Genomic DNA, 24,805 nt, shown 5'->3' with positions numbered 1-24,805 from the left:
GAAGGTATGTTCTTCATGCAGTCTCGCAACACCCATAAGAGCAGTATCATCCACAAACTGGAGATGTGAAAGCTTGGTTAATCCATAACCCCAACTCCAACCCTAAATCAGATCTTGAGAAACTTGAGATTTAATCAATCTACCTGTTAGACAGTTCAAAAAACCGGAAGACAACTGAGAGAGGGGGGTGAATCAATTGTCTCAGATTACCAGAACTATTAGCAATTTAAAACTTTAATACCGGAACCCAAAACATTAATATCGGAATAGCAGTTAAACCAATTAAGCATGAACAATAATCACAGAATAAAAACCATCCACATGACACCAATGTTACTACTTATCAAGTTGCCATTAGTTTTATGTTCAAAGTTATTCTATATACTCTAGTTAGTTATCTCTACTGAGATATTCAGTCGGTATGCACAGTCCAATCGGTTATAGAAGAAAGTAGTCTCAAAGCGTAGTATACACCGAGCTGCCTACCGAGTATCATTCCATGTCTACCGAGCAGCAAAGATGACACACCGAGTGAAACGTGTTACCAGATTCATTGAACCTAGACATACATATGGAAACGTATTACAAGATTGAGGAACATCTAACCGTTATCACATTGGAAATTGCACTTAAAGATTGTGTATGATTTTGAGGTCATCTAACCAGTGAAATATTTTGCATGGTTATTCATTTGATAAAACATGTTTCTAAGATCGAAGCAATGAATGGATCACCAATATAAGAGATCTATTTATACAACATGGATTAAGATCAGAAATATACATGTAGCATGACAGAAAGGAAGATATCGAAATATATGAAGTAAGACATGTGAAACCACTAAGTGTTATGACTGTTACAGAGACATGGAGGTCACCGAGAAGGATTTCAGAGAACAGTCAAAGAACAGAGTAAATAGAAGGGTTTATCGAGTTACTATATGGGTTACCGAGGTATGCTATAAGCAAGGTAATCTTATTCTAAGCACATAGAATCGGCTATAACATTTCAGATGTAAAGTTGCAGATATTTGTAATGATTTTATTGTAATATTTTAAAGTTGTAAGAGAAACCTTTAATAGGGTAAAAGACTCTAATCAAGTCTATAAATTGTAAAGCCTCTAACCAAGTGCAGCATTTAGATTAAGTGTTGTAAAATCCTTTAGCAAGGTAGATCTAACAGATCTTGATACTCCTAACAGGGTAAGCTATCAGAAATGGCTAAATATGTAGCTCTAACTAAGCAACCTTTATTATTGCAGTAGTGAAGTTGTGGGTGCCATCCCCACTGCAGTTTTTCTCTCTAACCAAGAGTTTCTGCGTAACCAAAATAGATGTGTTATGGAGTGAGTCATGTATGATTGTTATCTATTTGTTTTAGCTTTATATTATGTTACTGCACTATTCGGTTTATGCATAATAGTAAAGTTATTATTGAAGAAAAGTTTTGGAGTACTGTTCCACCCCTCCCCTCTCAGTACATTAGCTTTCCATATTGGGCCTAATAATTGGTATCAGAGCTTCAATCTTGGAAAAGGGTTTAATTACCTAAAGAGAAAGATCTTATCAATGGAAAGCTATAAACAATCTCGAAGGATTGTGTATCTACAAGAAGAGCTGGATCATGCTAATCAAGTGATTGCAGACATGCAAAGACAAATGAAAAAATCTATGAAAGTAAGAAGAAGATTATCTGATGATTTGCAGGACTCTCAAGAGTTAGTGGAACAAATTGAGACATCATCTGAGAACAGTATGTCTGAAGAGACTGAAGAATTGATTGGAGTATTGCAAGAAAAGAACAAAGCACTGGCTGATCAACTAAAAGCAATGAAAAGAGAACATGAACATTTTAGCACACAGATGACTGAAAATCTTGATGCATTGAGGACTGTCGAGGATAAAGTATGAGATCTAGAAAGAGATAAACAACAACTTGAAGTCTTAGTATCTGATAAGAATGATGAAATCACAAGGATGACTGGAATTCAATAGAACCTGTCAGATCAACTAGGTTATGCACATCATGAAGCAAATCTGAAAGATGATGAGATTCAAGCATTGAAACTTGAAGTATCAAGGTTGACCGATGAACTTGAAATAGAGAAGAAATCCAAAGAAACATTGAAGAAGAGTTATGAAGCATCAAAGATGTTGGATGAGCAACTGAACACAAGACGACCCAACAAAGATGCAGGACTCGGTTATAAAGGAAAAGACTCTACCAAGAAGGAAATTCATACTACCGAGAGAGGAGAATCATCAAAGCAAGCTAGAATCAAGAAGAACATCAAAAGAAAGAAGCCTATTTGCAACTACTGTGGAAATCAAGGTCATACTGCCAACATATGCCAAATCAGAAAAGGTAAGAAACCGAATGTCACTAAGTCCAATGGTTATTGTTACAACTGCAATAGATATGGTCACACATCTAATCAATGTAGGACAAAGTCTGTTAACAATTATCAGAAGCCAAAATTCAAAGGGTTTTGTAAAAACTCCAATAGATATGGACATAGTACCTAGAAGTGTTGGTTTAAGCAAAAGAACTATATGTGGTCTACACACCGAGCAAATGCTAGAGGTTACTGAACTCACACAGATCCTTACTGACAGTATTCTGCAGTACCATGGGATTACAATACAAGGATATGGTGTGAATGTTGTGGAAGATATGGACATATAAGTGCCAATTGTTTTATAAGGTTTGGGATGAACAACCGAAGATCATGGAGAAATCCTGGTGTGGCATGTTTTCATTGTCACAAAGTTGGACACTTGGCTGGAGATTGTAGAGATCAACCTAGAAAAGACACTGAGGAAATGAAAGACAAATTACAGATGATTTGGAAAAAGAAGGAAATTGTGTCAAATGAAGAAAGCACCTTACCTACTAAGTTAGGTGCACCTATTCCAAATTAATCAGTAAAGGTATGAAGGGACTGCATTCTCTCAAGGTTAAATCTTAACAGTTCCTACTTTATTATGTACTTAATTCAAAATCTGCATAGTTAAAGATGTATTAGTAAGTTTGAAATTCTATCAAAGTCTTTTGGAGCGCTATACAAGAAACCTGTCAAGTCGGTGAATACAGGAAACCTGTCAAGTCGGTAAATAAAGGAAGTTTGGTTACTTGGTTAAAGCGAAATAAAAGGAAGAAAGTTTAGTGGAACCGAGTGCATTTAATGTTTTTAACCTAACAAGCACGGAGCCCGATAAGGCATACTATGTACTTAAAGCATTTTTGCGGTCATTTTTACTTACCAAGTTTTCGAGAGAGTAGAGCAAACCGAATCCAAGGCGATCAAACCTCCTAAAAAGAAAATTCAAGGTATTTACATCAATCCTATCAAGTTGCTATTATCTACTAAGTGTGAAGCGTCTATTGTTTGAAATCCTAAAACCCTAAGGATCTTTTATTAGTTTTTATCTGAAATCTACAAATGGCACCCAAGATCTAAGATCCCATTGTTGTCAAGAATGTAGAAAAGCCCTCACTAAAATACTCTTTGACTCCCAAAATTGCATCTGAACCAAATGACAAAACTGCATTTTCACTCATCCCGGATAGAGTGTTATTAGTCGAGGATGTGAGATTCTTCACCAAATGTCGTGTTGAAGAACTTGGTCATGTTGAAATCAAAGACACCTATGATGAATTATGCACATATGGTAAATTGAATAGCAAGTATGAGCACATTAAGATCAAGGGATTAACTGAAGCCCTAACCTATCCCCATGTGTTCAAACCCCAGTGGGTCAAGTTTTTTCTAAGCAGAGTTCACGATGATTTCATGTGGTTAGAGGAGCAACCATTTAAGATTACCAAGGAAAACATTCATCTGATTACCGGTTACCCTATTTATGATCATGCCCGAGCTTAAAAGATGATATCACAGAAGGAATTGATTAGTTTAACCGGAGTGGAATCAGATTGCAAAGGATTGAAATTGAACAATGTCACTGATGCAGAACTAAAATTTGCCATTAGAGTAATAGGTTACTGTTTCTTCCAATCGGCAAGGGAAAACAGTGTACCCTGTGCAATAGTAGACCTAGCATACAAAATTGTGTAAAAGGGAATGAAAATTGATCTATGTGAGGTGTTGCTGAAAAACCTGTTTGAGAATCTGAACACCATTAGGAAGCCGAAGAAGAACAACTCGGCTAATACACTAAAGTTTGGATCACTACTTGTATGCATGTTTTTTTATTTTGAAAAATTCTTTCCATCAGTCGGTAAAGTTGTTTGGGAACTACACCGACCAATCACCCATCAGATTAATGACTTCATTAAGAAGTTAGGTGATAATTTCAATGATATTATGGATGATTACTTCAGCAAGTTCCAAGAGAAAATGCATAACAGATACCGGATTCCACCCCAGCTAGTGGAGAAATGCAAAAATGACATATGTTTTGAAGTAGACACCAATTACTGTTATGTGAATGTTGTGTAACCGAGAACTCAATCTTTGTCACCTATGGGTTACGAGATTGATTTTAATATCACACAACAACAAATTGATGCATTTCTTACATTGCCAAGACATGCTACCAAGCTGAGGTATGGAACCTATGAAGAAGTAAAGGAAAAAGTAAAGATGAGCATTGTAGTACCCAAAGCTACAAGAAAGGCAACAAAGATGATAAAGGCATTATCGGAGAAATTCAGAGAAGATTCTTCCTCCACACCTGTCAAAGCCACTTTAGCCATTACCGAAGAGGAATCTGAAGCCCAAGAGGTAGCTATAACATTGAGCACCGAATTGCCTAAGGGAAAAGTGTTGAAAAGAATGAAACTAGATTCATCAAAGGCCTCACCGACTCCACTAGCAAAGTGACCTAACACTAGAGCATCTACAGCTTAATCGAGTAAGAAAGCAAAGAGTGTTATTGTTCCTAAGGTAACAAAGACCTACAAGAAATCTACTTGGAGACTCATTTTGGCAAAAGAGTCTAGCGACACCGAATCTGAGGATGAAAGCAAATTTTATATTGTCAAGAGCAAGAAGGTAAATGTACATAGTGTTGAAAATTTATGTGCTAATCTAAAAGAATATGGTGGATTTGGAGGATTTAGATATGTCAAGTATGAAACCAAAAATAATGATGAAAAGAGACAAATTGAAGAAGTTGTCATCTGCACACTTCTAAAATTCCGGTTGGCTCCATTGGAACTATCTAAGTCACTTCCAAATGAATTATATTTATATATTGACAATAGGTGGAAGTATGCAATGGACTCAGAGAAACAGATCAGAGAAAGGAGTCAGGTACATCTCTTTCCTGACATGTCAGTAGCTGAAATAAAGGAACATCTGACAACCTAAAACTCAAAGTTTCTCATCAAACAAAGAGCCTTAAAATTGATGGATGGGCTATATATTGAAGTAGAAAATGAGACAAAAACACAGTGGCAGGAAATCTTTCAAATCAAGGATGTTGGTGAGCAAGCTACAGTTGAAATTGTTGATGTCACCAAGCAAGATCTTGATGTTACCGAGCAAGAACCTGTTGACACCATTCAAATAGATGAAGATATCATGGATACAGAGGCACCAGAATAGGAAATGATAGAAGGCAATGCATATGCAAAACTTGTATCCAGTGAATCAATCTTGGAACAAGTTCAGCCTTATCCACCAGTCAATAAACCTGTCTCAACTGAAACCCCTCAGGATACGGATCAAGGCACCGAAGGTCACAAGTCTACAGCAGGAGAAGGTACTACTCAAGAATAGACGTCTCAAGCACCATCTAGCACTGAAAATGTTGTAACTAAGACACTGAGTACCGAGGCACCAAAGGACTCTACAGAGGCTAAAGAAACTAACCAAAGTGTTGCCTCTACCGAGAAACCTACCAAGGGTCATCAAGCCTCACAAGCCATTGTCTTAGTTCCATCAGTGAAAGGTAAAGAAAAGAAGATGAAAAAGCATAGTTTTAAAGTTGATTTGTCAAAACCAATAGTGTTTCCCAATGTAGACATATCAAAATTAAAGGGGCTAGCACTCATTGATTTTGGTGAACTATACAAAGCAAAGGCCAAACAAGAGAAGCAAATGGCGATTCAAAAGAAAAATAAAGTACTTCAGAAGGTAAAAGCACTCTTAATATATATGCTACCTGAAGCTACAGTGTCAACAGATGCAGCCATCCGCATTCAACTGGATGAACTCCTAACAAAGATAGAGACATCTGGAGTAGATGCATTAGAATATTTGAGCAAGCTAAAAGACAAAGAGCTCACTGCAAAAATGATAGAAGAGGTACAGAAAGCTATAGCTATTGGCAAAGTTAAACTTGTCAAATTATTGCTGAGTTGACTCCTCAACTCAAGCACATTCATTATTTATTTCATAAACTCTGTACATTTTCTTTATTCATTAAAGACATCAAAAATAAAACAGAAGCAATTGAGAAAGAGATCACCGATCTCTCAAATAAGTTGACCACAGAGCCAAATTCAATTCATAATTTCTATACAAAGCTACAACAGCTCATGGCTCAACAATTGGACCTAAGAAATGAAGAATAAAAGATCGGGATGGACATAATGACACTTCAGACATTATTCCTTCCTCATCTTTCATTCGTCCAATAAAAAATCAACCGAGCCACATACCTATCTACTACACAAGAGGGAAGCACTTTAGATGGCTTAATATCATTATTGGCTGATATTCAAGCACAAAATTCTTTAATGGACAGTGTAAAGGATGCCCTCTCTGTCGCTCTCACCGAAGCACGGACAAAGTACAAATCCATTTTTGACCAGTTGCCACCACCGAATGGTAACTAAGTTTTGATGTTTGTCAAAAAGGGGGAGTGATATAGTATTAGAGGAGTGGTATAGTATCAAGCAAAAGGAGTGTAGTATACAGGGGGAGTATACCGAGCAGAGTACCCAAGACCAGTAAACAGAACAGTAAGCAAAGAACAAGTGCACATAGAACATTGATCACCGAGCATGCAAAATTAGAGTTTTGTACAGTATATCGATAAGGGGAGTATATCTGGATTTACTATTTCATTATTGTATATATTATCAATATAGTCAAATTTTGCAAGTATATAGATTATTGAGTTATAACTTTGAAAGTAGTTTTTGTCAAACATCTCAACTAATGTCAAAAGGGGAGATTGTTACTACTTATCAAGTTGCCATTAGTTTTATGTTCAGAGTTATTCTATATACTCTATTCAGTTATCTCTACCGAGATATTCAGTCGGTATGCACAGTCCAGTCGGTTATAGAAGAAAGTAGTCTCAGAGTGTAGTATACACCGAGCTGTCTACCGAGTATCATTCCATGTCTACCGAGCAGCAAAGATGACACACCGAGTGAAACGTGTTACCAGATTCATTGAACCTGGACATACATATGGAAACGTGTTACAAGATCGAGGAACATCTAACCGTTATCACATTGGAAATTGCACTTAAAGATTGTGTATGATTTTGAGGTCATCTAACCAATGAAATATTTTGCATGGTTATTCATTCGATAAAACATGTTTGTAAGATCAAAGCAATGAATGGATCACCGACATAAGAGATCTATTTATAAAACATGGAATTTTGCAGGGTATCACTCCAAAGAAATTGATTCGAGAGGGCATTAAATTCCTTAAGAAAATACACAAGAGCTGCAAAGACCATATTTTTTGTAAATAGGTAGAGCCTGAATCACCGATTGAAGAAGGATCACTCAAGTGGTAGTAGAGAGCCATCGATGGGTCCAATAGTTAACCTTTCACCACAACTTATCTAGCAAGACTTGCCAAAATAGTCTAGGTGGTTTGCCAACAACAATAGGAATGCCTAAATAATGCAAAGGGGGAGATCTAATCTAAAATCGAAGGATGGTAGCAATCCTCCTCTAAACAGGCTCTGGAGTATTAAAAAAATAGATTCAAGATTTGTGCTCACTGCCCTTCTAACTGAAAGCAGACAAATAAACATCCAGTACTCTCATGAAGGTATGTTCTTCATGCAGTCTCGCAACACCCATAAGAGTAGTATCATCCACAAACTGGAGATGTGAAAGCTTGGTTAATCCATAACCCCAACTCCAACCCTAAATCAGATCTTGAGAAACTTGAGATTTAATCAATCTACCTGTTAGACAGTTCAAAAAACTGGAAGACAACTGAGAGAGGGGGGTGAATCAGTTGTCTCAGATTACCAGAACTATTAGCAATTTAAAACTTTAATACCGGAACCCAAAACATTAATACCGGAATAGCAGTTAAACCAATTAAGCATGAACAATAATCACAGAATAAAAACCATCCACATGACACCAATGTTACTACTTATCAAGTTGCCATTAGTTTTATGTTCAAAGTTATTCTATATACTCTAGTTAGTTATCTCTACTGAGATATTCAGTCGGTATGCACAGTCCAATTGGTTATAGAAGAAAGTAGTCTCAGAGCGTAGTATACACCGAGCTGCCTACCGAGTATCATTCCATGTCTACCGAGCAGCAAAGATGACACACCGAGTGAAACGTGTTACCAGATTCATTGAGCCTGGACATACATATGGAAACGTATTACAAGATTGAGGAACATCTAACCGTTATCACATTGGAAATTGCACTTAAAGATTGTGTATGATTTTGAGGTCATCTAACTAGTGAAATATTTTGCATGGTTATTCATTTGATAAAACATGTTTCTAAGATCGAAGAAATGAATGGATCACCAACATATGAGATCTATTTATACAACATGGATTAAGATCAGAAATATACATGTAGCATGACAGAAAGGAAGATATCGAAATATATGAAGTAAGACATGTGAAAGCACTAAGTGTTATGACTTTTACAGAGACACGGAGGTCACCGAGAAGAATTTCAGAGAACAGTCAAAGAACAGAGTAAATAGAAGGGTTTATCGAGTTACTATATGGGTTACCGAGGTATGCTATAAGCAAGGTAATCTTATTCTAAGCACATAGAATCTGCTATAAAATTTCAGATGTAAAGTTGCAGATATTTGTAATGATTTTATTGTAATATTTTGAAGTTGTAAGAGAAACCTTTCACAGGGTAAAAGACTCTAATCAAGTCTATAAATTGTAAAGCCTCTAACCAGGTGCAGCATTTAGATTAAGTGTTGTAAAATCCTTTAGCAAGGTAGATTTAACAGATCTTGATACTCCTAACAGGGTAAGCTATCAGAAATAGCTAAACATGTAGCTCTAACCGAGCAACCTTTATTATTGCAGTAGTGAAGTTGTGGGTGTCATCCCCACCGCAGTTTTTCTCTCTAACCAAGAGTTTCTGCGTAACCAAAATATGTGTGTTATGGAGTGAATCATGTATGATTATTATCTATTTGTTTTAGCTTTATATTATGTTACTGCACTATTCGGTTTATGCATAACAGTAAAGTTATTATTGAAGAAAAGTTTTGGAGTACTGATTCACCCCTCCCCTCTCAGTACATTAGCTTTCCATATTGGGCCTAACAACCAAGATTTATACTTGGAAAACCCAATAAATGGAAAAACCATGGTGGGAAGCCTACCCACAGTTAGATAATACTTCTACAGTAAATATGTGAATTACAATTGAGGGGCTTGCACTTGCAGGAAGGCCAACAACTTAGAGTGCACTGCTCATCACAAAAGGAGCCTCACTAACTACATAGAAATCCATACCACAATCTGGAGAAGTGTTGAACTGTAAAAGATAACATCTCCTATGCCTGAGAATAGTTCTGGTTAAGCTCAATCTTGGAGGACTAAATCCTCTTACATAAACCTAGTTCCATCTCCAACGATCAACCAAATCCTCTGCCTAAATGATATTACATTATTCGCACATTAAATCTTGACCATGACCTCTAACATAACCATGATAATCTACAATGAGATCTTACATCTATATATACAAACCCTCGACCATAAACAGTTAGGTCGGCCACTAGATAATAAACCAATTAAATAATTACAAACCATGTCAACCTTAGACCAAACAAATAATATCCAACATATAAGACATCCCAAAAATATATCGAGAGGTCCAATCCACACGTTACATTAAAGTCGGTCCATAACTTAGATCAACCGGGACCCAGTATAGGTCCACACGCTACAACAATGATCTCCATCCACCAAGTCTCGAACATGATCACCAATAGCATCTTGAAACTCCACCAGAAGCTGCACCAACACCACTTATGTAATTCATCAAAGATCTTCATCAAAAGCTCTACTAGTGAAACCCTCGCCGGAACTAGAAACTAAGCTTCTACGCAAGTGGGATAGCATCCGATCACTAAACCAAAGTTCCAACTGACCGAATATGAGCATGAGTATCATGAACAAGCCAATTCCATAACCAAATCATACTAGAGCCTACCAGATCCAAATCAACCAGAAACCACTCAACCTACCGGGACCAGAAGGGTGCTGGTAAAGAATCCAAATAGGTAGTGTTGGCATCAATGACAAAACATCAATGCAACACATAATCAATTCCACCAAATGGCCAACAATTCAATCATAATGATAAACAGATAGGGAGATAGGGGATCTCCTTGGAGAAGACCCCTAGAGGGTCCAAATAACTCAAAAGGATCCTCATTGAGAAGAACTGAGAAGGAACAAGACGTGACACAACTCATAGTCCACCTAACCCACTCTGGATTGAAACCAAAAGCTAGGAGAATCTTCTGGAAAAAGTGCCACTTAACTCTATGATAAGCTTTAGCCATATCAAGTTTGATAGACATAGACCGCACCTTGGAAATCTCCATAGAGTGAATGGCTTCCGAAGCAACAACCACCCCATCAAGAATTTGTCTTCCAGAAACAAATCCCCCCTACTCATCTGAGATCACAATGTCTATCCATGGTTTAAGCCTCTCAGCAATCAACTTAGTGATAATTTTGTAAACCACATTACATAGAGCTATAGGTCGAAATAAGTCTAGCTGATTAGCCCCTTCTTTTTAAGGAATAAGAACAAGAAAAATAACGTTGAGGGCCCGAAGCATTTTTTTGTTAACATAAGACTCACAAACCACCTCTAACAAGTCCAAACTAACAACATCCTAAAATTCCACAAGAAATCCATCGGGGTCTGGAGCCTTACCCTTATGCATCCTAAAAACAACCTCCTCCAATTCAGACATAGATATTGGATGCAAAACAGAAGCATTCATCGCATCAGTAACAAGAGAAGGGATGCAAGAAAGGATCATGCGCTCCTCATCCTCAGTAAGAGGTAAATGATCTCAAAAGAGAGACAAATAGTACCAAGTAGCTTCATGAAACATAGCCTACAAAGATGTTAACTGAATTCCATCTGAATTAATCGAAGAGGATATGTAACTCCTATTTTGATAGGCTTGTACATAGTTATGGAAAAAGGCAGTATCTATGTCAACTTCCTGGAGTCAATCAATTCTAGCCTTCTTCTTCCAAAAAATCTCCTCCCTAGGTTCCCATTCCTCTAGGTCTCTAACTACACAAGACTCTTCTCTGACTAAATCCTCTGAGAACCTAAGATCATGAATCTGACAAGTGATTGCAGCAAGACGATCCTGAGCCTGCCTCTTCATAGCATAAAGATTACCAAAGAAAGACCTATTCCATCTCTTAAGTTGTCATTTAACATATTGTAGTTTCTTAACAAATGAAAATATAGCAGTACCATAAGTCGGACCACCATCTCTCCACCACTGGACCATAAAATCCTGGAGGGAAGAGTCCCGAAGCCACATTAACTGGAACTTAAAGTGAGGATTCTTAGGAACTGCAACTATAGTAGCCAAAAATTTAATAGGCCAATGATCTGAAACCCTCCAATCAATAATGCCAGAAGTAGGAATCAAGCCACCTCCTACCCAAAATCTGGAGACAAGAAATCTATCCAATCGTTCCAAGATAGCATCTTCCCCCCCTTCTATTATTCCACGTAAAAATCCCATTACCTGGCTTGATATCAATTATATGTAGGAAGTCCACATTCTCTTGGACAATCTCAAAAGAAGGACCCAAATGAGCAAGCCCACCCCTTTTATCCTCCAAGATTAACACTAAATAAAAATCCCCCATTAAAACTAAAGGAAGGAAAGGAGCACCTGCTCTAACAGAATGAATGTGAGACCAAAGCCTAATTTTACCATTAAGATCAATTGGAGCATACACATTAGAAACCAAAATCTTTTCTCTAGTCTCCAAGCTACAGGCACCCAAGGAGAGAGCAAAAGGGCTAGAAATCCACCAAAGAGGAACAATCTTCCTTGGATCTCAAAAAAGAGCCAAACCTCCAAAATTTCCCAAAGAGCCAATACACTAGCATTGTCCATGACACAAAATACTAGAAGCACATAGAAACATAGAATCAACTAAGAGCTTAGTCTCTTGAATACAAAGGATAGACGAAGAGTGAACAACCACCAACTCATGAATAGCCTTCTATCTAGGGATACTATTCAATCCCCTTGCCTTCCATGAGAGAATAATAATTGAGAAGAGTGGGTGAAATGGGCCTCGATGGGCTTGATAATCCAGAACCCACCAACAATTCCCTAGCTAGCTTAATCTTCTCTTGATCTATTTTGCGTCCCCCTTTTGAGGAAGAATCAAAAGAGACCTTCTTGAAGGGCCTTTCTTGTAGCCCCAAAGTCTGAGAAGACACCTTACTTCTTCCAGATGCTTGTACTTCCTTAACCAAATCTGTCAGAACATTATCATCCTGTAAATCGATAGGTTCACTTGAAGCCCCTAAGTTAGGATTTGTAGGAGACATACCCTACTGTTGCCTAGCACCTTGACTCAAGATAGAGAGTTCCTGTTACATATCCTCCCCAACTAAACCAATTGCACCAGAGGATACCTCACTCAAAATCCCTTCCTCTAGGGCCATAGTATCCAAAGCCTCAAATCGGTTAAAGCCTTCATCGTCCTTCCTATCCCCATGGGGCCTCTTTTGTCCATGATGCTTAGATCGAGACAAAACATGCAAAAATCTATCCTTATCAGGGCCATCTATTTGCATTGGGACAGAGGAAGAAGTAGATCTACCTTTTCTCAAATTATCCTTCTTCAGGGTAGAGGAAGAAGGAGATCCCCCATAACCACTAGGAGAACCTCCAGTCCCTTTATTAACTCGAGGGCATTGATGTTGAAGATGTCCATATTCATGACATATCCACCAATGAAAGGGGAGAGATTCATAATATAGCTATTACACCCACTTAGAAGAACCAAAATAGATTTCCAAATAATCTGGCAATGAATTATGTAAATCAATTTCAACACAGATATGGGCAAAGGAAATTACCTTCTTATCCAAGGACTATTGAGCAATTGTTGCATGCTTCCCAAGCAATGCAACAATCTAGTGCAAAATATCTTCTCTCCAAAACTCTAAAGGGAGTCATTGCAAGCAAAACCAAATAGGAACCTTTGAGGGTAATTCCTCGGTATAATTGAAACTCGCATGCTAGGGTTTAACAAACAAAACCACATGATTATAAAAATAAGGTCCCACCTCAAAGACCTGATTGTGATCAGACATGCAAGAGAACACCACCAAGAAATAACTATTCATAGAAAGTATAATCTGCATATCACCGTCCACCTACCATGACCGATGAATCCAAGCTTCCAGGGTTGACAGCGAAATGCAAATCCCAAGAAACTTATAAATTAGAGCATGTTTACTCCAATACTCAACATCCTCCCTAATCGATTCACGAGGAATGACAAGGATGGGATTATCTTGATTCCTCGGATGACATCCATTCACTTTATGTAATTTAGAGCTCGCCCCAACGTAAAAGGAATCAGACCCCAATGCATGTAATCCTGTAGACGATCCATGGGGTGGAGCAGCACCAACAACTACCAGAGAGGTAGAAACCCCCAACTTCAACTTCCGAACAAAAAAGAACAACAAACAGAACCAGCAACGGAAAGCACCAACCACCATGAACACCCTACACAAAAATAGTGAATTCCCCCAATGAACAGCCTGCACAAACCTAGCGAACCACACCAAACCCCCAACACCTGCAAAACCCCAACCCCTCTCGTAAAACACCTACGAAGCATCCATAAAACCTAGACCCCACCTCCACTGCAATACCCCGCCACACTCATGAACAGGAAGAAAAGAAGTAGAGGCTAGGGCACGATGTCCCTAGCCTAGAAGGCTGACATCGCTACTCCCCATATGCATCGAAATCCAAATATTCAAGTATATTATCGAATTGTTGCTCAAATTTTTAATTTTATTTATTAATTTTCTAAACTAAATTAAATGAACTAATGGAAAGAAAGACAAATGACATATTTACAATTCATTAAGAAATTAAATGTAGATTATAGGATTGTTACTCAATTTTTCTAATTAAATGTTTATTGGCTAAGATAACAAATGAAATTGAAAATATAGATGCATTAGTATTCATATTATTCTTAGTGACACAAATTAAATTTGAAGTCATCAATGCAATTTTATTAGGGAAAAAAATTATGATGCATATGATTGTGCTCATTGTTGAAATTTGATTCATGAATTAAATGCTCATTAAGCATGCTCATTTTATCTTCAATCCTATTTATGTCTCAACCATAGATTTGAATATTTTGAATTTCTCAAGGGCTTCTGATTTTTCTTTCAAAAACGTAACCCACGTCATTCTAGAGTAATCATCAATTGACAACATAAAGTATCTATCTCCTTGAAATCTTTTAGTCCTTGCTGGACCACATAGATCAGTATTAATAAGATTAAGAATTTCATTAGATCTGTCATGTATGCTTATGGAAGAATTTCTGACTTGCTTACCCCTTTAACATTCTCTACATACTCGACTATGAGGCTTGATGACCTTGAGAAAATCTCTGACAGCCTTGGTTGAACTGATCTTTACTATGCAAACAAAATTCACATGACACATCCTTTTATGCCATAGCCAACTTTCACCAATTTGAGAAATCAGGCAAGTCTTCTCACTGGAGTTCAAATGAAAGATATTTCCATTATATCTATTGATAATCTTGCATTTTCCATCTTTGAAATGCAAATTAAATCCTCTATCCACCATCTATCATGCACTCAAGAGATTATGCTTCAAACCTTAAACATAACAAACATTGTCAGTATTCTTCTTACCATCCAAGGATACACTAGTACAAAAACAGCAATATATGACTAAAAAAACTACCAAAAATTATAGATAAATGACTAAATTTTATCACGTGACCACTAGTAGTTTATTGCCAATCATAAATCAATTTGGTCACATGACCACTAGTTGTTTTGATTGATCAATTTGGTCATCGATTTGGTCATTGATTTGGTTGTTGCTTTGGTCATCGATTTGGTCATTGATTTAGTCATATATTTAGTCACTAATTTAGTCATATATTTTAGTCACTAATTTAGTCATATATTTAATCATTAATTTAGTCATTGATTGTTGTTATCTGGTCATTTATTTAGTCATGATAGTCACTAATTTAGTCATATATTTAATTATTAATTTAGTCATTGATTGTTGGTCTCTAGTCATTTATTTAGTCATATATTTAGTCATTAATTTAGTCATATATTGAGTCATTAATTTAATCATTGATTGTTGTTAAATGGTCATATATTGAGTCATTTTTCCCGAAATTTTAGGAGCGCAATCCAATCATAAAATAAAGCTTAACCCCAAGAAATTGGTGGGAGATTCAATCTCTAGGTTGGCCAAAAGTTGAAATTAAGACCTAGGGTTTCATATATAAGAGCTCTCTTTCTTCATTTGAAAGGATCCAGATTTTTGATTTTAAGGACCTCATATGCAGTGAAAGAGAAGATCTTTGAAGACTTCAACAACATTCAACATCCATCCATCAAGTATTCATCAATTTCATTCATCCATTTAGGGCTTTGAAGACATTGAAGAGCAATAAGGGATCACCGACTGAAGATTGGCTTGTACCCCTCCCTTAGGGTTGGGTATGATTTCATGTTGTTTTCATGTCTTGGCATAAGCCTCATTATGTCACTTGTATTCATGCTTTAGATCTCTTTACATCTTGATTTGGAGCATTTACATTATCATTTACAAGCAATTAGGGTTTACTTTCTAGGTTGCTCTAGTTTGCTTACTTGAAATTTAGGATCTTGCATACACACAAGGTCTGCACACACATTACTTTTACAATACAACTTGGCTATTCATGGAGGTGGAGATCACCAAAATGGGGGTTTGACTAAGGCAAAACCCTATATAGCCACCCAAAACACCTTTTCAGATATAAGTGCAGATTTCAGGATTCAGACGACGCCGTAAGTTGCAGATCCGAAAGAAGCAGACGGAGACCGAACAACACACCAAATTCCAGCCCAGAAAGCTAGGACAGGGGCGTGTGACTCCCTGGTCCTGCCAGGACAGGGGCGCTGGGTGCCCTGGTCCCTGAGACAGGGGTGCTGGGCGCCCTGGTCCTCCTGACAGACAGCAGTTTTCAGCATTTTTGGCAGCTTTCCAAGTTGCAAAACAGCAGTTTCCAGAGCAGTTTCAGGGGCAGAATCAGGACAGTGGCGCCCGCGCCCCCGTCCTGAACATTTTCACTCAGATTTTAACACCAGGTATGCATTTACATTCTTGTCTTGTCCTTGTGTTTACAGCTTTCCATTGTTTAAGTTCAATTCTGCAATCTTGTTATTAGTTCATACTTGCACTTTGGGGTTAGGGATTGAACTTGCATCATTTTATCTTTCAATTGCAACAAAGGAATAGAAATCCTAATAGGTATCCCGTGGCTCTCTCTTCCACAAAAAGAAGTAGCCAATTGTTTGATACCTCTAGGCTCTTTCGTATTCCACAAGTGTGTGTGGTTGAAGGTGAGATTAGGGCATGTTTGCTTAGTGTCACTTTTTCCCCTACACATTTTGGTGAACCCGACGTGAATTCCAATCTTCTCTAATTCTGATTTATGTTTTCAAATTTGAGTGTTTATGCTATTTCAAATTCAAATTTGCATTTACAAGTTTTAATTTCTTGCAAGATTCAAAAATCTAGAGGAAATTTTTGCTAAAAACCTTAATTTCTCAATTCAAAGTTGAACTTGTGGATAGCTTAATTGGGATCAATAATTTCAAATCTGATTTAGGAACTCATTTGAATCATAAATTTCATTTTCTAAAGCTACATTCTAAGTGCTTTCATTGGTTAAAATTGAACATTTCCTTCTATTTTGCATGTGTTATCATTTGAAAGAGGAAAATTGTTGTCATGATGCATTCATTTCATAGATGTGATAATGGGTTAGCTTCCCTTGTTTCAATTTTTCCTTCTCCTAAAGAACCTCCCCCCATCTATAACAACATTTTAGTGCCTAAAAGAGTTGCTACCAATCCCTTTGAGACTCTCCCATGCTCTAAGGATGAAGACTTTAAGAGTGATCTTGACAATTCTCCTAAAATGTGCCCTTCCTATTTAGCTATCCTAGAGGAAGAGAATGATATCATAAACACCTTTCTTAATGTTACTTCACCTTCCCTACATGATGCCTCTCTAAGTGAAAAGGTATTGATGGACATTGACTTATTTTCTCCTAAAGTTGGTCCTTCCAATGGGGGCATGTTAGTGCAACAAGAGGTTATGAACACTTCTTTCAAAGATCTCCTTCCTAAGCATGAATCTTTGGAGAAATATGTTCATGTTCCTCCTAAAAAACACTCCCTTCATGAGGATCCTTTTGTGCAAGAAGATGACATTATCCCTACATTTCCTAGTGATGGCATTTCCTTTTCCAACAAAATTCCCACTAGAGATGATGAATTAATGATAAATGCTTACCCTTCTCCTAAAGTTTGTCTTACCCATAAGCATCTCTTAGAGAAAGAAGATGAAATAATAACCAATTTCCTTAATTCTCTCTCCCCTAAAGATCATATTGAACATATTTTGAGGAAAGAGGATGAGTTTAACACATCTATTGATTCTCTCCCTCCTAAGGATGAGGAATTAATAAACAATGTTATCTCCTCTCCCGAAATTGACAATACTTCAAACATTCCTTTCAACAACTTCACTATTTGGGATGAACCATTAGAAGAAGGCGTAGATTATTCTCTATCCCATGAGAGAACCCTGGCCAAAGTGGATGAAATCAAGATTGAAAACTCCCTTGATAGTGTCTCACCTTCCTTGAATCTTAATTATTCTCCCTCTAAAAATAAAGCATCTCCCTCTCCTCAACTTGGTTCTACTCATAAGGATACCCTAGTTCAAAGAAAGATGGTTAACATCTCTTTCAAAGATATCCCTCTCAAAAGTGAGACTTTAGAAAGTAATGTTGATCCTTCTCCTAGAGAGTTTATTCCCCATGTAGATCCTTTGATGATAGAGGATGATATGACCTTTCCTAGTATTACTTTTCCTACTAGAACATCAATGCCTACCCCTTGTCTCTCTCCTAAAATTGATTTAATCCGTGATAGGATTTTAGTGCAAGAGAAGACTATCAATAATTCTTCCAACACTTTTGTTCATTCCTCTAAACCATCCTCAATTAATTTGATACATGTGAATGAAACACCTAACAAACCTCTCTTCACTGTCCAAGGTGCTTGTCCTTCTCAAAATTCTCAACCTTTAAATAATCCTATCTTAGTGGTTCAAGGTGGTTATGCTAATGATTCTTTTTGCACTCCTAAGAAACCTATTATTATTGTGCAAGGAGGTTATTCTACTAAGAGCCCTTATGAGTATGCTAAGCAACTGACTAGAGAGAGTTATCATGTGGTTGCCCATACTTATAATACTAGAAATAATAGGCAACCTAATCTTCCTCCTGTTACTCCAGCGTCTCTTCCTCCTTCCCAACCTATTCTTCCTCAAGCTCCTCATATTTCACAAGTTCTTGGTAAGGAATATGATCTCATAGAACAACTTAAAGCTACCCCTGCTAAGATATCCCTCTGGGATTTGATCCAAACTTCTTCCGCTCATCATGGAATGTTACAAGATGCCTTGAAAGATTTGAATGTTCCTCCACCTAATACATCTAGTAATATAGTGTCTTTGGTTAACTTTGTGATGAATCCTAAAGCTCAAATTGTGTTTACTCAAGATGAGTTGCCTACTAATGAAATTCAACATCAATATGATCCCTTGATGATTGTGGTTATCATAAATGACACTGCTATAAGACGAACACTGATAGATAATGGTTCTGGCCTTAATGTGTGTAGCATTAATCTATTGCATAAGATGAATGTGGATACATCCCTTATTGAGCCTGACTCTCGTCCCATTCGAGGCTTTGATAATGTGGCTAAATCTTCATTAGGTATTATCACCTTACCCATCACAGTGGGACCTGTTACTTTGCCTACTCCTATCCATGTTATGTCGGGAAATCTAACATACAACTTGTTATTAGGGAGACCTTGGATTCACAGTATGCAAGCTATCCCCTCTACATTGCATAAACAAGTTAAATTTATTTATAACAATAAGACATATACCTTGATAGGTGATACTAATTTTCAAACTTGTTTGCAAACATCTACTTCCAAAGGGAGTTCTTCTAAGCCTTCCTCTTCTAGTGATGACTCATTAAACAAGATACCTATGGATGAATCATCACCCTCTAATAATCAAAATTCTTTGGATGAGTATGAAGTTCCTGAAGAAGATTCTTCTCAACTTGAATCTACACATGAAAAGGCTTTTGATCCTGAGAAGGTTCTCGCAGAAGACGATTGGGGATCTCTTCATTTTAATCCCACCTTTGTAGGTGAGTATAGGGTTCCTCCTAGAGAGCTTAAAGTTAAAAAGAAGGAAGAAACTAGAGATCAATCAGTCTTACCTGAACCTATGAGCAATAATTTTGTGGCCACTTCTCAAACTTCTTCTCCTCACACCTCTAATTCTAAAGAATTTGATTCTTTGTCTTATGAAAAACTACCTTCTCCTTCTGAAATGGCTAATCGTTATGGTCGTGGTTTTCATATTTTGGCTAAGAGTGGCTATAGTGGAAATGGTTGTGGCGCAAATGAACAAGGAATTAAAGTTCCTTTAGAACATAACATGCATGAATATTCATTTGGACTTGGATATAATCTTTCTAAGCCCACCAAAGCATCTAAAAGACCATCTCTCAATGTGAATGCTATATTTAGTAGTGATGATGATCTCACTTCAACTAAATCATCTTCTACTTCTATCAACTCTCATTCCCCTCATAAGGAAATCTTGGTGATGAACAAATCTCTTTATGACTCCCCTCAAATGTCTAAATCCACTTATGAATCTTTATCTCCTATTCATCACAAAGTCCTTTCCTCCAGGGATAAGGCTCTAATAAATTACACTCATCTCTCTTCTAAGATTTCTCGTAACTTTCCTTCTTCAATTTTTATCATTTTATACATGTTTTTGATCTCACTTATGGTTGAGCATTCAGCATGTCATATTCAAATACCTCATTCAATCTATCATGTCTTTAAATAACATTAATGGCTATTATGTTGCTCATCATTATGTGACATTGGTAGCTCATTTACTGGGGGCTCATTGTCATTCATGATAGTACAATTTCAAGTGCAATCATATTTTTGAAGCAACATAATAGCCTAATTTTTCTATGTTATCTCTTGTTCCTATCGGGACAAGAGTGATTTCATACATCTCTTCTTTTTATGGTTAAAATTTCCCTTTGGGGTAATAGTGTGGAAATATTGATCATCTTTTCTTTAGAATCCTCTTTTCCTAGATATGGGAGAAGATGTGTATTCTCTTTCTTATCCTACCCACTTCTTGTGAGGAGCATTTTACATACACTAATGTCTTGCTTGCATGAACTCATGTGAGTATGTAGTACATTTTGCTTATGTCTAAATCTCTCCCTAGAAGATTGTGTAAGTCCTTCTCATTGTCCTTATCCTTGGGAGGCAATGATCTTTCCTTATTTTTATCTAAGAATCCACTTTTTCCTATTTCGTGGATGGTGTGAACTTTATTACTTGATGTTATTCCTTGTATGCATTTGTTGTTGTTTGTTCAAGGATTCTCTCTTACAAGAGGTGTAAGTCCTTGACTACAACCTCTTTTGCACTTGGTAAAATACATCCATAATGAATTCACTCTCCCAATTGGGTTAAAAAGAGCGTCATCCTTCATTAAGAATCACTTTCACCTCGCAAAAGAAGGAAGTATTGCATTCTTATTCTCTTCTTTGTCTAGGACAATTCCTCTCGGGGATAGGTATCTTTTGTACAAAGATCTCTTCTCCTCTAAGGATCTCCTTTACACATACTACAAGATATCCCTTTTCAACTATCTTATCCTTGCTTAAAGAGTGCAAAACTCTCTTGCTTGGATCTATGACATTGTTGCATTTTTGGGGGATCTTCTTTTGTGAGGAAGGTAGGTATCTTTGTTATACTTTGCTTATGACATAAACATTACACTTTTTGAGCAATGGGTCATTCTCGGAACCAGAGCACAGACTCTTAGAGCGAGATGTCTCCATTTTTCTTTTATGCAAGGTGATTATTCTCGGAACCAGAGCATAGACTCTTAGAGCGAGATGTCACACTTTTGTACTATACATATACAGGTTGTAGCATACTCGGGCATAGACTCCTATGAGGTGCTTCTAACCTCCCTTACACACGCACGAGGTTGAGTGGAACTAGCGGCATAAGGCTAGACTTTCTCACTCTCCTCCCTTACATGGATCACCTAGACAGACTCTAGGGGCTAGTTTTCCATGTCCTTTTCCCATGGATCACCTAGACAAGATCTAGGGGCGAGAAGTCCATGTTCTCTCTCTCACTATTCTTCTCATGGATCACCAATGTGTGTATTCATGCTTTTTTCCTTTCTTTTCTTCTCTTTGCATTTTGTTTCCATTTACATCCTTCATCTTGTGTTAGAGAACTCTTAAATCTTCACACTCTTTGTTGTGTTGGAATTGAGATTTAGTCCTCTTTCTTACCAAATGATTCTCCATTAGTTTTGATCTCATATCAAATCTTCTTGTGAGCATTTGTCATCAATATTCTTTAACAATTCGAAGTGGTAAACATGATACCCTGTTTCAACTCACTAAAATTAGCAAGCCGAAACAGGGGGGGGCATATAGCTACCCTCGAATTTTCATCACCTTCCTTAGTAAGCATTAGGTGATTTTGTGATCTAACATGTGGTTTTGTAGGTTGTGGTTCTTAACTGAGTACTGTAGATGCCGCTGGGGGGCTTCATCCGACAACTTATGGATATATCCTTTTTCAAATAATGTTTACTTTTCTGTACTTTAGCTTGCATATGCACATAGTGTTCATATGACCGCTAAAGTGGGGGCTAAATGTAGCGTCGTAAATTGTACACACTTGCTAGGGTGGTACAATTTCACACCTAGTTTAGCACCCGCCTTGGCGCATTTTGCATTTTGCATTGCATTTCCCCTTTAGCACTTAATTAATTAAATTAATTAGGTCTAAGGTTCTATTTCGTCATCTTCCATATCATAAAGTTGGGCCCTTTTCATTAAAGTGCGCCCCTTTCATTTTATTCTTCCAATACATCAATTAATCAAAAACCCTGATTAGGTCCTATTTTGAACTTGGGGGCTTGATTTCGGTGGTCAAAACATCTCGAAATCAGCTGTAACTTCGGGATTCGCTCTAAAATCATCATATCCGACGGCCTTGAAAATTTGGTGAAAAGTTGTCGGGACCATGGCGCCCGGCGTGCACATGGTCCCGGACATTTTTCCCGAAATTTTAGGAGCACAATCCAATCATAAAATAAAGCTTAACCCCAAGAAATTGGTGGGAGATTCAATCTCTAGGTTGGCCAAAAGTTGAAATTAAGACCTAGGGTTTCATATATAAGAGCTCTCTTTCTTCATTTGAAAGGATCCAGATTTTTGATTTTAAGGACCTCATATGCAGCGAAAGAGAAGATCTTTGAAGACTTCAACAACATTCAACATCCATCCATCAAGTATTCATCAATTTCATTCATCCATTTAGGGCTTTGAAGACATTGAAGAGCAATAAGGGATCACTGACTGAAGATTGGCTTGTACCCCTCCCTTAGGGTTGGGTATGATTTCATGTTGTTTTCATGTCTTGGCATAAGCCTCATTATGTCACTTGTATTCATGCTTTAGATCTCTTTACATCTTTATTTGGAGCATTTACATTATCATTTACAAGCAATTAGGGTTTACTTTCTAGGTTGCTCTAGTTTGCTTACTTGCATTTTAGGATCTTGCACACACACAAGGTCTGCACACACATTACTTTTACAATACAACTTGGCTATTCGTGGAGGTGGAGATCACCAAAGCGGGGGTTTGACTAAGGCAAAACCCTATATAGCTGCCCAAAACACCTTTTCAGATATAAGTGCAGATTTCGGGATTCAGACGACGCCGTAAGTTGCAGATCCGAAAGAAGCAGACGGAGACCGAACAACACACCAAATTCTAGTCCAGAAAGCTAGGATAGGGGCGTGGGGCGCCCTGGTCCTACCAGGACAGAGGCGCTGGGTGCCCTGGTCCCTGGGACAGGGGCATTGGGCGCCCTGGTCCCTGGGACAGGGGCGCTGGGTGCCCTGGTCCTCCTGACAGACAGCAATTTTCAGCATTTTTGACAGCTTTCCAGGTTGCAAAACAGCAGTTTCCAGAGCAGTTTCAGGGGCAGAATCAGGACAGTGGTGCCTACGCCCCCGTCCCGAACATTTTCACTTAGATTTTAACACCGGGTATGCATTTACATTCTTGTCTTGTCCTTGTGTTTACAGCTTTCCATTGTTTAAGTTCAATTCTGCAATCTTGTTATTAGTTCATACTTGCACTTTGGGGTTAGGGATTGAACTTGCATCATTTTATCTTTCAATTGCAACAAAGGAATAGAAATCCTAATAGGTAGCCCATGGCTCTCTCTTCCACAAAAAGAAGTAGCCAATTGTGTGATACCTCTAGGCTCTTTCGTATTCCACAAGTGTGTGTGGTTGAAGGTGAGATTAGGGCATGTTTGCTTAGTGTCACTTTTTCCCCTACACATTTACATCCATTGGTAGTATATTTGATCATTTTTATTTATTGGTAGTATATTTAATCATTTTATAATACAAAAATAATATAACATAATTAAACTCGAACTAGATCATAAAAGCAAATAAAAATATTACATATACGAACAAGCTACATGTTAGAATTAAAAGATTGATTGAACATCATGACAAAAAGGGTTATCCACAATTAAAAAATATAATGCAAATATATATAAATCCAATTATAAGATGTCAAATATGTCTAAAGGTATATATGTAAATATAATCAAAAATGCCAAAGTTGTCTAAGAGTTTCCAACTCTTTCAAAATATTCAAAGTACTGCATAAAACAATAAGAAACATGATAAACATATTCAACTATATCGTTTTTTGTAAATATTTTAATGGCCACCTTGCGAAGGTTCCCTCTTTCTCTTTCAGATGGATGACTTCATCTATTTTGTCTTCATAAGGAAGAGATATGTTACTTGTGACCATTAAAATGTTTACATTTGTGTCACCTATTCCTTTTAAGTTTACTCCATGTAGAATAGATAGGGAGTGAATCCTCCAATGCCAACAGAAACACTATCAAATAGATCCAACAACCTAACTTTATCACCTTCATTGAATTTATCAGTGTGTTTCTACAAAAAGAAAAAATAACATGTTATATTAATACATATGTAATGATTACCCTCATTTGCATAATAAAACAATCATTAATTTAATAGTACGTGTGTTAAAATAACTACAAAAA

Source organism: Cryptomeria japonica, chromosome 9, assembly GCF_030272615.1.
Source record: "Cryptomeria japonica chromosome 9, Sugi_1.0, whole genome shotgun sequence".
NCBI classification, from domain to species: Eukaryota; Viridiplantae; Streptophyta; class Pinopsida; order Cupressales; family Cupressaceae; genus Cryptomeria; species Cryptomeria japonica.
Note: the sequence above shows the minus strand (reverse complement) of the source record.